The sequence below is a fragment of the Zea mays genome, chromosome 5, assembly GCF_902167145.1.
Source record: "Zea mays cultivar B73 chromosome 5, Zm-B73-REFERENCE-NAM-5.0, whole genome shotgun sequence".
In the NCBI taxonomy this organism is placed as follows: domain Eukaryota; kingdom Viridiplantae; phylum Streptophyta; class Magnoliopsida; order Poales; family Poaceae; genus Zea; species Zea mays.
In genome coordinates, this window is record NC_050100.1 from 117,661,140 (window position 1) to 117,674,526 (window position 13,387).

A 13,387-nucleotide genomic window follows, 5' to 3' on the forward strand; every position below is an offset into this window, starting at 1 on the left:
GCCACACACAGACTCTGCATCCCCTTAGGAATGACTTTGGAGTCTTTAATCTCTGCATCCCCTTAGGAACGACTTTGGAGCTTCTTCACCTTCTATTTCGGTGGCATTTAAGCTCTGCATCCCCTTAGGAACGACTTTGGAGCTTCTTCACCTTATATTTCGGTGGTATTTGGCTCTGCATTCCCTTAGGAACGACTTCTGAGCAGAAAACTTACTATGCGCTCCCTTAGGAACGCTTTTTGTAGCTTCGTCATGCTCTGCATCCCCTTAGGGACGACTTCTGAGCTTTGGAACTTACGCTGCGCTCCCTTAGTAACGACTTTTTGTAGCTTCGTCATGCTCTGTATCCCCTTAGGGACGTCTTTTGAGCTTCTCCCTGTTTTTTTCTTTTTGCACTCGATGGTGCAAACTCTGATTTTACATATTACACCTTTGAGGAATTTTGGCCCTTGTATTGTGTAGGGCTAAATAAGAATGAAAAATTACAAGCTATGGCCCCATTAAAAACCTTTCTCCCCTCCTGAAAGGAAAAGGGTGCCATAGAAAAAATGAAAAAAGATTACATCAAATTACACATAGTACCGTCGAAGCTCTTCCGCATTCCAAGATCTGGGTATGTCGTTGTCGTCCATATCCTTCAATCTATAAGAACCGGGTCTTGACGAAGATACTATTAGAAAAGGACCTTCCCACTTCAGTTATAACTTGCCCACAGTATCTAGGTTGGCCACTCTCCGAAGCACCAGATGCCCTGGCTTGATGTTTTTTAATCGAACTTTCCTATCACGCCACCTTATTGTTTCGGCCTGATATTTATTGATGTGTTCTATAGCCTGACGTCTGGTCCCTTCTATAGTATCTTTTGTTGTTTGATAATCAGCTTCGTCTTCCGCCGAAGCTGTTGTTCTTATTGATCCTGTCTTTGCTTCTTCTGGTGTTATTGCTTCGTCACCAAACATGAGCTTGAAGGGTGTAAATCCTGTTGACCTTGACACGGTTGTGTTGTGGCTCCACACCACTTTAATCAACTCATCTAGCCATTTTCCTCTGGGCTGGTTGAAGATTAACTTCATTATTCCTGTCATTATAATGTCATTTGCTCTTTCTACCAGCCCATTTGATTCTGGATGCCTTACTGATGCAAAATGAATCTTTGTACCAATTCGGTCGTAGAAATCCTTGAATGTTTTGGCATCAAATTGTGTTCCATTGTCCATAGTTATTGCCTTCGGCACGCCGAAGCGGCAAACAATGCTTTGCCAAAAGAATTTCTGTACTATGGCCGAAGTTATTGTGGCTAAGGGTTTTGCTTCGATCCACTTGGAGAAATATTCCACTGCTACAAAGACATATTTCAAATTTTCTTGTGCAGGTGGAAGTGGACCTAACAAATCCAGACCCCACCTTTGCAGTGACCAAGTTGGCTATATTAACTGAGTTAGAGACGAAGGTTGTTTCTGGTCCTTTGCACATCTTTGACGATTTTCATACTTTTGAACCAGTTCTGCTGCATCCGAAGCTGCCTTCGGCCAATAAAATCCTTGCCTGAAAACCTTCCCCAGTAAAGGCCTAGACCCAATATGAGATCCACATAAACCTGCATGTATTTCCTTCATCAGCTCTTGACCTTCGGTCCTGGATAAACATTTGTGTAGTGGAGAGTAGACTCCATGTTTATATAACTCCCCTTGTATTGTCACATATGGTCTTGTTCTTGCTTCCATTCTTTTATTGTAAACTTCATCATCCGAAAGACAGTTACCTTGGAGGAAAGATATAATTTTAGTCCTCCAATCTTCTCTATGTACAGGTGATATTGCAAGCACTACTCTCTCCATAAGTTCAACCAAAGGTGCTTTTATTGTCTCAAAGAATACTTCCGAAGGCAGAGGGAGCCCCTGTGCCGCTTACTTAGCTAGCAGATCTGCATGCTCATTTTCCCCTCTTGGAATATTTTTTTACAAAAATCCTTCGAAAGAAGCCTCCAATCTTCGAACTGTATCCAAGTATTTTTCAAGCTTCGGATCCCTTGCCTTGCTGCTTTTGTCTACATAGCCAGAAATAACTTGAGAGTCAGTTTTAAGGACTGCCCTTCTTATTACCATTGCCTTTAGCTTCCGAAGCCCTAACATAAGGGCTTCGTATTCAGCAATGTTATTTGTACAACTAAAGTCCAGCCTTACTACGTAGCATGTCCTGACTTTAGAGGGTGCTACTAGAATAGCAGTCGCTCCTGCTCTGAAGGTTCCCCAAGAACCGTCACAGAATACTGTCCAAGCTTCGGCGTCTTTTATTGCTTCTTCTCCCTGAGCCCCAGGTGTCCAATCAGCAATGAAATCTGCTAACGCCTGGGACTGAATTGAGGATCTATGTACATAATCAATAGTGAATTCATTAAGTTCTGCAACCCATTTTCCAATTCTTCCTATAGCTTCTCTGTTTCTCATTATGTCCTTCAGAGGTTGTGATGAAGGTACAATTATATGATAGGCTTGAAAATAGTGCCGAAGCTTTCTGGAGACCATTAGCACAGCATACAGCACCTTCTCCAATTCTGTGTAATTTTGCTTTGATAAACTGAGTACTTCGGAGACAAAGTATACTGGTGCTTGTCTTTTTACTTAGCCATCTTGCTTCTCCTGTACAAGTGCCGCACTGACTGCAGAATGAGAGGTTGCCACATACAGGAGTAATGGAGTCCCTGATGAAGGTTGAGTTAGAGTTGTCAAGTCTATTAAGTATTGCTTTAGCTCTTCAAAAGCCTTTTGATGAGCCAGACCCCATTGAAAAACTTCGGCTAACTTCAGTATTTCAAAGAATGGCAGATTCCTTTCTGCTGATCTTGATATAAATCTATTTAACGATGCCAGCCTTCCTACCAATCGTTGAGCCCCCTTCTTTGAATTTAGCAGCTCTATCCGAAGGATAGCTTTGATCTTACTTGGGTTAGCTTTGATTCCCTTCGTTGATACCAGACAGCCAAGGAACTTGCCCTTCTTTACCCCAAAAACACACTTTTCTGGATTTAATTTAAGACCAGCTTGCCTGAAGTTGGCAAACGTCTCTTGCAAGTCAGCAATATGATTCTCTTGCTTCGTGCTTTTTACTATGATGTCATCAACATAAGTTAGCACATTCTTGCCTATTTGAGAGTGAAGAACCTTGCCTATCATTCTGCTGAAGCTTCCTCCAGCATTCTTGAGCCCCTCAGGCATCCGAAGGTAACAATAAGTACCACTAGGAGTTATGAAGCTTGTCTTTGGCTCATCTTCTTTCTTCATCCAAATTTGATGATAGCCCGAGTAGTAGTCCAATAGACTCATGAGTTCCGAAGAAGCTGCTGCATCTACAAGGGAGTCTATTCTTGGTAAAGGGAACTCGCCCTTCGGACATGCCTTGTTGAGATCTGTGAAATCAATACAAATTCTCCATTTCCCATTAGCCTTCTTCACCATAACAGTGTTGGCTAGCCATTCTAGATATGTTACTTCTCTGATAACACCAGCACCGAGAAGTCTCTTTACTTCATTCTGAGCACCTTCGGCTTTATCCTCAGAGATTTTCCGAAGTCTTTGCTTCCTTGGTCTGAAAGATGGATCCACATTGAGTGAATGTTTAATGACATCTCTGTTAACACCACATAGACCATTAGCTGTCCAAGCGAAGACATCTTTGTTATTGAACAAAAATCTTAGCAGAGTCTTTTCTTGTTCATCAGATAACTAAGATCCCAGCAGTACCCTTTGATCTGCTATATCTTCACACAGGAGCATAGGCTTCGGCTGATCTGCCGAAGCGGCCTTCTCTCTTTTGTGTTTATATTGTTGACAAGCTTTGGCTCCATCTATGTTATGGATCGCCTTTGAATCCGTCCAACTCCCTTCAGCCCTCCTGGCAGCTTCTTGACTCCCGTGAACAGCAATGGGCCCTTATTCCGAAGGTATCTTCATGCATAAGTATGCTGGGTGAAGTATGGCTTCGAAGGCATTAAGCGTCCCTCGACCAATGATTGCATTGTATGGATATTCCATGTCAACGATGTCAAAGACAACTTGTTCAGACCTTGTGTTGTGGACGTATCTGAAGGTTACTGACACTGTCGTTTTACCAAGTGTCACAATATGTCTTCCTCCGAAGCCACAAAGAGGGTGTGTAGCATCATGAATCTTGTCTTCTGGTTCTTGCATCTGTCTGAAAGCCTTTGCAAATATGATATCCGTTGCATGGCCTGTGTCAACCAGAACATTGTGGACCAGGAATCCCTTGATGACACAAGATATAACCATGGCATCATTGTGAGGATAGTCTTTAAGCTGAAGATCATCCTGGGAGAAGGTGATTGGGATATGAGACCACTTGGATCTGATGAAGGGTCCTTGCACCCCAACATGATGCACTCTTCTCTATGCTTCCTTCTTCTGCTTCTTGTTAGCTAGCTCTAAGCTTGAACTGCCTGTGATTGGGAACACCAGCTTCGTGATCGAAAGTGCTTCAGCTTAGTCATTGTACGAAGCCATTGTCACAACAGTGGAAGTGAGTTCACCAGAGGTAGGCGCCAATGTTGGTTACTTGTTCTCAAATGCTACGAGTTAAGAACAAGGCAACACAAATGTTAATGGTTAAAGACCTTCATCCTTCGAAGCATTATCTCCCTTAGGATATAATGATCTTCAGACGAAGGTTATGAAGGACATACCTTCATCATCTCAATATGTAATGAAAAGCAGGAACATATAGGACATATAAAGAATATGAATAATCATATCAAATCATTAGATTATCTATATTCTCACTAAATAATCATGAACAAACATCGAGGATATTAAATTACATTTATACCTTCGGCTTGACAGAAGGTACGAATTCAAGAGTGACGAGCAAGTAAATACAAGTCAGCGTGAACAGTACGGGGGTACTGTTCATCTAATTATAGTCATAGGACGTAGCCCGAACAAAATTACATTTATGCCCTTGACAACTAATCATAATCATGATACGAACTATCAAGGACTATGTGGTTTTTTCCTCTTTAAGTCGGTGCCACCCTTCGTCTCAAACGTATCATCATGCCAAAGCTTTTTCGATTGAAGCTTCGGCATACAGCTTCACGTCATGCCTGTTTGCATGTCATCTTGCCGAAGGTGTTTTTGCTTAGAGGACCTTCGGCGGAGAAGAAGGCCCCCAACAGTTACTATTGATATGGAGGGGTAATGGTGTGATCTTATGTTTGTATGTTGACAACATACTAATCTCTAGAACCAGTCTTGATGTGATCAAGAAAGTGGAGACTTGTCCAATAATTTTGAAATGAAAGATTTGGGAGAAGCTAATGTTATTCTAAATATCAAGCTGCTAAAAGAAGGCAACAGTGGGGTTACTGAAAGGAAAATAGGCTTACACCTTTTCCTAATTGATTTTGGTGGTTGAATTGCTCAACACAAATAATTGGACTAACTAGTATGCTCTAGACTATAAGTTTTACAGGTGCCAAAGGTTCACAATAAACCAATAAAAAGACCAAGAAAGGGTTCAAACAAAGAGAGCAAAAGACAACCAAAGTGTGCCCTGGTCTGGCGCACCGGACTGTCCGGTGTGCCACCGGACATTGTCCGGTGCACCAGGGAACCCGACTCCGAACTGGTCACCTTCGAGAATTCTGGGAGCTGCTCCGCTATAATTCACCGGACTGTCCGGTGTAGCACCGGACTGTCCGGTGTGCCAGCGGAGCAACGACTACTTCGCGCCAACGGTCGTCTGCAGAGGGCATTAAATGCGCTACATTGCGCGCAGAAGTCAGGCACGCGCCATAAGGCGCACCGGACAGTCTACGGGACCTGTCCGGTGCACCACCGGACTGTCCGGTGGCCCAGAAGACAGAAGCTCCAACGGTCGAACCCTAACGGTCGGGTGACGTGGCTGGCGCACCCGACAGTGTCCGGTGGCGCACCGGACTGTCCGGTGCGCCATGCGACAGCAGCCTCCACCAAACGGCTAGTTTGGTGGTTGGAGCTATAAATACCCCAACCACCCACCATTCATTGCATCCATGTTTTTAGCCTTCAAACACCTTACAAGAGCTATAGATACAATCAAAGAGATCAACTCCTCTCCCAAGTCCAAAGATCATTCCAATCAAATAGTGACTCGTGAGAGAGAGACTTGTGTCCATTTGAGCTCTTGCGCTTGGATTGCTTTTCTTCTTCCTTCTTTCTTGTGTTCAACTCAATTGTAACCAAGGCAAGAGACACCAATTGTGTGGTGGTCCTTGTGGGGACTTAGTGTCCCGTTTGATTGAGAAGAGAAGCTCACTCGGTCTAAGTGACCGTTTGAGAGAGGGAAAGGGTTTAAAGAGACCCGGTCTTTGTGACCACCTCAACGGGGAGTAGGTTTGCAAGAACCGAACCTCGATAAAACAAATCACCGTGTCATCCGCCTTATTTGCTTGTGATTTGATTTCGCCCTCTCTTTTGGACTCGTTTATAATTCTAACGCTAACCCCGGCTTGTAGTTGTGCTTAAAGTTTGTAAATTTCAGATTCGCCCTATTCACCCCCCTCTAGGCGACTTTCAATTGGTATCAGAGCCTGGTACTTCATTAGAGCCTAACCGCTTGAAGTGATGTCGGGAGCATCCGCCAAGAGGGAGATCGGGACCGGCGACATGTCCGCAAGCTCGGGGAGAACACATTCAAGGGAGTCCACCCACAAGCACAAGGAGGAATCCTCTTCCTCCATCAAGTCCCAGCGGAAGGGTGACAAGAAGAATAAGATGAAGAAGGTGGTCTACTACGAGACCGACTCTTCGTCACCCTCCACCTCCGGCTCGGAATCGGCATCCGTCACTTCTAAGCACCATGAGCGCAAGAAGTATAGTAAGATGCCCCTTTGCTATCCTCGTATTTCAAAACACACTCTATTACTTTCCGTCCCATTAGGCAAACCACCTATGCTTGAAGGTGAAGATTATTCTATGTGGAGTGATAAAATGAGGCATCACCTAACCTTACTCCACAAAAGCATATGGGATATTGTTGAGTATGGAGCGCAGGTACCAAAGAAGGGAGACAAGGATTACAACTTGGAGGAGGTGGAACAAATCCAACACTTCAACTCCCAAGCCACCACTATACTCCTCGCCTCTCTAAGTCGAGAGGAGTATAATAAGGTGCAAGGGTTGAAGAGCGCAAAGGAAATTTGGGACGTGCTCAAGACCGCGCACGAAGGAGACGAGGTGACCAAGATCACTAAGCGGGAGACGATCGAGGGAGAGCTCGGTCGCTTCATGCTTCACCAAGGGGAGGAGCCATAAGCGATGTACAACCGGCTCAAGACCTTGGTGAACCAAGTGCGCAACCTCGGGAGCACCAAACAGGATGGCCATGAAATATTCAAGGTTAATCTTAGATCACTCGTTTTCTTAAACCCTACGCAAGTTCAATTAATTCGTGGTGATCCTAGATACACACTAATGTCTCCCGAGGAAGTAATAGGTAAATTTGTGAGCTTTGAGTTGATGATCAAAGGCTCTAAGAAAATCATCGAGCAAGGCACCTCCTCCACACCCGATGTGCAACCCGTGGCATTCAAGGCAATGGAGGAGAAGAAAGAAAACTCTACACCGAGTAGAGTCCCCATCGACGCCTCCAAGCTCGATAATGAGGAGATGGCGCTCATCATCAAGAGCTTCCGCCAAATCCTCAAGCAAAGGAGGGGGAAGGACTACAAGCCCTGCTCCAAGAAAGTTTGCTACAAGTGTGGTAAGCCCAGTCATTTTATTGCAAAATGTCCATTATCTAGTGATAGTGATAGGGGCGACGACAAGAAGGAAAAGAGAAGAGAAAAGAAGAGGTACTACAAGAAGAAGGGCGGCGATGCCCATGTTTGCCGGGAGTGGGACTCCGACGAGAGCTCCACCGACTCCTCCTCCGACGAGGATGCCGCAAACATCGCCGTCACCAAGGGCCTTCTCTTCCCCAACGTCTACCACAAGTGCCTCATGGCAAAGGACGGCAAAAGGAAGAAGGTAAAAGCAAAATCCTCCACTAAGTATGCAACTTCTAGTGATGAGGATAATTCTAGTGATGATGAGGATAATTTACTCACCCTATTTGCCAACCTAAACATGCAACAAAAGGAGAAATTAAATGAATTAATTAGTGCTATTCATGATAAGGATGAACACTTAGATAGTCAAGAGGACTTCCTAATTAAAGAAAACAAAAAACATGTTAAGGTTAAAAATGCTTATGCTCTAGAGGTAGAAAAATGTGAAAAATTAACTAGTGAGCTAAGCACTTGCCATGATGTTATTTCCAACCTTAGAAATGAGAATGCTAAATTAATTGCTAAGGTTGAGAATTTAAATGTTTGTGATGATTCTCTTGTTAGTCTTAGGAATGATAATACTAGTTTAATTACCAAGATTGACAAGTTAAATGCATCTCTCTCTAGCCCTAAAATTGAGAATGAAAAATTAATTGCTAAGGCTAAGGAATTAAATGATTGCAATATTTCCATTTCCAATCTTAGAGATGAAAATGCCATATTACATGCTAAGATTGTTGAATTAAATTCTTGCAAACCCTCTACATCTACCATTGAGCATGTTACTATTTGCACTAGATGTAGAGATGTTAACATTGATGCTATTCATGATCACATGGCTATGATTAAACAACAAAATGATCATATAGCTAAACTAGATGCTAAAATTGCCGAGCATGAGTTAGAAAATGAAAATTTTAAATTTGCTCGTAGTATGCTCTATAGTGGGAGATGCCCTGGCATTAAGGATGGCATTGGCTTCCAACAGGGAGGCAATGTCAAACTCAATGCCCCTCCTAAAAAATTATCTAACTTTGTTAATGGCAAGGCTCCCATGCCTTAGGATAACGAGGGTTACATTTTGTATCCTGTCGGTTATCCCGAGCACAAAATTAGGAGAATTCATTCTAGGAAGTCTCACTCTGGCTCTCATCATGCTTTCATGTATAAGAGTGAGGCATCTAGTTCTAGGCAATCAACCCGTGCTAAATTGCCTAAGAAGAAAACTCCTATTGCATCAAATGAACCTAATATTTCATTTAAGACTTTTGATGCATCTTATGTGCTAACTAACAAATCAGGCAAAGTAGTTGCCAAATATGTTGGGGGCAAACACAAGGGGTCAAAGACTTTTGTTTATGCAAGGTGCTTGTTTCTAATGTCAAAGGACCCAAGATCGTTTAGGTACCTAAGAACAAGGCCTAAAATTGTTTTGTAGGTTTATGCATCCGGGGGCTCAAGTTGGACCATCGACAGCGGGTGCACAAACCACATGACAGGGGAGAAGAAGATGTTCTCCTCCTATGAGAAAAACCAAGATCCCCAAAGAGCAATCACATTCGGGGATGGGAATCAAGGTTTGGTCAAAGGATTGGGTAAAATCGCTATATCTCCTGACCATTCTATTTCCAATGTTTTTCTTGTAGATTCTTTAGATTACAATTTGCTTTCGGTTTCTCAATTATGTAAAATGGGCTACAACTGTCTTTTTACAGATTTAGGTGTTACTGTCTTTAGAAGAAGTGATGATTCAGTAGCATTTAAGGGAGTGTTAGAGGGTCAGCTATACTTAGTAGGTTTTGATAGAGCTGAACTCGACACTTGCTTAATTGCTAAGACTAACATGGGTTGGCTCTGGCATCGCCGACTAGCCCATGTTGGGATGAAGAATCTTCATAAGCTTCTAAAGGGAGAGCACATTTTGGGACTAACCAATGTTCATTTTGAGAAGGACAGGGTTTGTAGCGCATGTCAAGCAGGGAAGCAAATTGGAGCCCATCATCCACACAAGAACATCATGACAACTAACAGGCCACTGGAACTCCTCCACATGGATTTATCCGGCCCGATTGCTTACATAAGCATCGGCGGGAGTAAGTATTATCTTGTAATTGTGGATGATTATTCTCGCTTCACTTGGGTGTTCTTTTTGCAGGAAAAATCACAAACCCAAGAAACATTAAAGGGATTCTTGAGACGGGCTCAAAATGAGTTCGGCTTAAGGATAAAAAAAGATTAGAAGCAACAACGGGACAGAGTTCAAGAACTCTCAAATAGAAGGCTTCCTTGAGGAGGAGGGCATCAAGCATGAGTTCTCTTCTCCCTACACACCACAACAAAATGGTGTAGTGGAGAGGAAGAATAGAACTCTATTGGACATGGCAAGAACCATGCTTGATGAATACAAGACTTTGGATCGGTTTTGGGCCGAGGCGGTTAACACTGCTTGCTACGCCATCAACCGGTTATATCTACACCGAATCCTCAAAAAGACATCGTATGAACTCCTCACCAGTAAAAAGCCCAATGTTTCATATTTTAGAGTCTTTGGTAGCAAATGTTTTATACTTGTTAAAAGAGGTAGAAAATCTAAATTTGCTCCTAAGTCTGCAGAAGGCTTTTTACTAGGATATGATTCAAACACAAGGGCATATAGAGTCTTTAACAAGTCCTCTGGACTAGTTGAAGTTTCTTGTGACATTGTGTTTGATGAGACTAACGGCTCTCAAGTAGAGCAAGTTGATCTTGATGAGCTAGATGATGAAGAGGCTCCGTGCGTCGCACTAAGGAACATGTCCATTGGGGATGTGTGTCCTAAGGAATCCGAAGAGCCTCCACATGCACAAGATCAACCATCTTCCTCCATGCAAGCATCTCCACCAACTCAAGATGAGGATCAAGCTCAAGATGATGAGGATCAAGAAGATGAGCCACCTCAAGAGGAGGGCAATGATCAAGGGGGAGATGCCAATGATCAAGACAAGGAAGATGATGAGGATCCAAGACCGCCACACCCAAGAGTCCACCAAGCAATCCAACGAGATCACCCCGTGAACACCATCCTCGGCGACATTCATAAGGGGGTAACCACTCGATCTCGTGTTGCTCATTTTTGTGAACATTACTCTTTTGTTTCCTCTATTGAGCCACATAGGGTAGAGGAAGCACTTCAAGATTCGGATTGGGTGATGGCGATGCAAGAGGAGCTCAACAACTTCACAGGGAATGAGGTATGGCATTTAGTTCCACGTCCTAACCAAAATGTTGTAGGAACCAAGTGGGTCTTCCGCAACAAGCAAGATGAGCATGGTGTGGTGACAAGGAACAAAGCCCGACTCGTGGCCAAGGGATATTCACAAGTCAAAGGTTTGGATTTCGGTGAAACCTATGCACCCGTAGCTGGGCTTGAATCAATTCGTATATTACTTGTCTATGCTACTTACCATGGCTTTAAGCTTTATCAAATGGACGTGAAAAGTGCCTTTCTCAATGACCAATCAAGGAAGAGGTCTATGTTGAGCAACCTCCTGGCTTTGAAGATAGTGAGTACCCTAACCATGTTTATAAACTCTCTAAGGCGCTTTATGGGCTCAATCAAGCCCCAAGAGCATGGTATGAATGCCTAAGAGATTTTCTTATCGCTAATGGCTTCAAAGTCGGAAAAGCCGATCCTACTCTCTTTACTAAAACACTTGCAAATGATTTGTTTGTATGCCAAATTTATGTTGATGATATCATATTTGGGTCTACTAACGAATCTACATGTGAAGAGTTTAGTAGGATCATGACTCAAAAATTCGAGATGTCTATGATGGGGGAGTTGAAGTATTTTCTAGGATTTCAAGTGAAGCAACTCCAAGAGGGCACCTTCGTTAGCCAAACGAAGTACATTCAAGACATACTCACAAAGTTTGGGATGAAGGATGCCAAGCCCATCAAGACACCCATGGGAACTAATGGGCATCTCGACCTCAACACGGGAGGTAAATCCGTAGATCAAAAGGTATACCGGTCGATGATAGGTTCTTTACTCTACTTATGTGCTTCTCGACCGGATATTATGCTTTCCGTATGCATGTGTGCAAGATTCCAAGCCGATCCTAAGGAAGTTCACCTTAGGGCCGTGAAACGAATCTTGAGATATTTAGTTTATACTCCTAAGTTTGGCCTTTGGTACCCCAGGGGATCCACATTTGATTTAATTGGTTATTCCGATGCTGATTGGGCAGGGTGTAAAATTAATAGAAAGAGCACATCAGGGACTTGCCAGTTCTTGGGAAGATCTCTGGTGTCTTGGGCTTCAAAGAAGCAAAATTCGGTGGCTCTTTCTACCGCCGAAGCCGAGTATATTGCCGCAGGCCATTGTTGCGCGCAATTGCTTTGGATGAGGCAAACCCTTAGGGACTATGGTTACAAATTAACCAAAGTTCCTCTTCTATGCAATAATGAGAGTGCAATCCGCATGGCGGATAATCCCGTTGAGCATAGCCGCACTAAACACATAGCCATTCGGTATCATTTCTTAAGGGATCACCAACAAAAGGGGGATATCTAGATTGCATATGTTAACACCAAAGAACAATTAGCCGATATCTTTACCAAGCCATTAGATGAGCAAACATTTACCAAACTTAGGCATGAGCTAAATATTCTTGATTCTAGGAATTTTGATTGATGTTTTGCACACATAGCTCATTTATATACCTTTGAACATATCTCTTTCTTTGATATGACTAATGTGGTTGTCAAGTGTATTTCAAGCTAAGTCATAGATTGAAAGGGGAACTGGAGTCTTCGGCGAAGACAAGGCTTCCACTCCACTCCATCAAATCATTCATCCTTCGCCGTCACTCCACTCTCCAACTTTGGTATAATCTTCACTCATATGTTATTTACCATAAGGGGAGAAAGTAGTTAGGAGGGCTCTAATGACTCCGTTTTTGGCGATTCATGCCAAAGGGGGAGAGAGTATTAGCCCAAAGCAAAAGGACCGCACCACCACCAATTTCAAAAATTTTAGTCTTTCAATTGTTTTTAAAGAAGTGTTTTTCAAATTGGTATCTTATTTGTGACATAATTTCAAATTGGTATACCCTCTTCAAAATTAATATCCAAAACCCTCTTGAACACTAAGAGGAGGATTTCATTAAGGAGGAGTTTTGTTTAATCAAAGGAAAAGCATTTGAAACAGGGGGAGAAAATTTCAAATCTTGAAAATGCTTCTCAAAATCCTATTCATTTACCTTTGACTACTTTGCAAAAAAACTTTGAAAAGAATTTTCAAAACATTTGCAAAACAAAACATGTGGTGCAAGCGTGGTCCAAAATTTTAAATTAGAAGAAAACCATCCATGCATATCTAGTAGAAATAATTATTAGTTACATTCCAAGCAACCTTTGCACTTACATTATGCAAACTAGTTCAATTCTGCACTTTTATATTTGCTTTGTTTTGTATTGGCATCAATCACCAAAAAGGGGGAGATTGAAAGGGAAATAGGCTTACACCTTTTCCTAATTGATTTTGGTGGTTGAATTGCTCAACACAAATAATTGGACTAACTA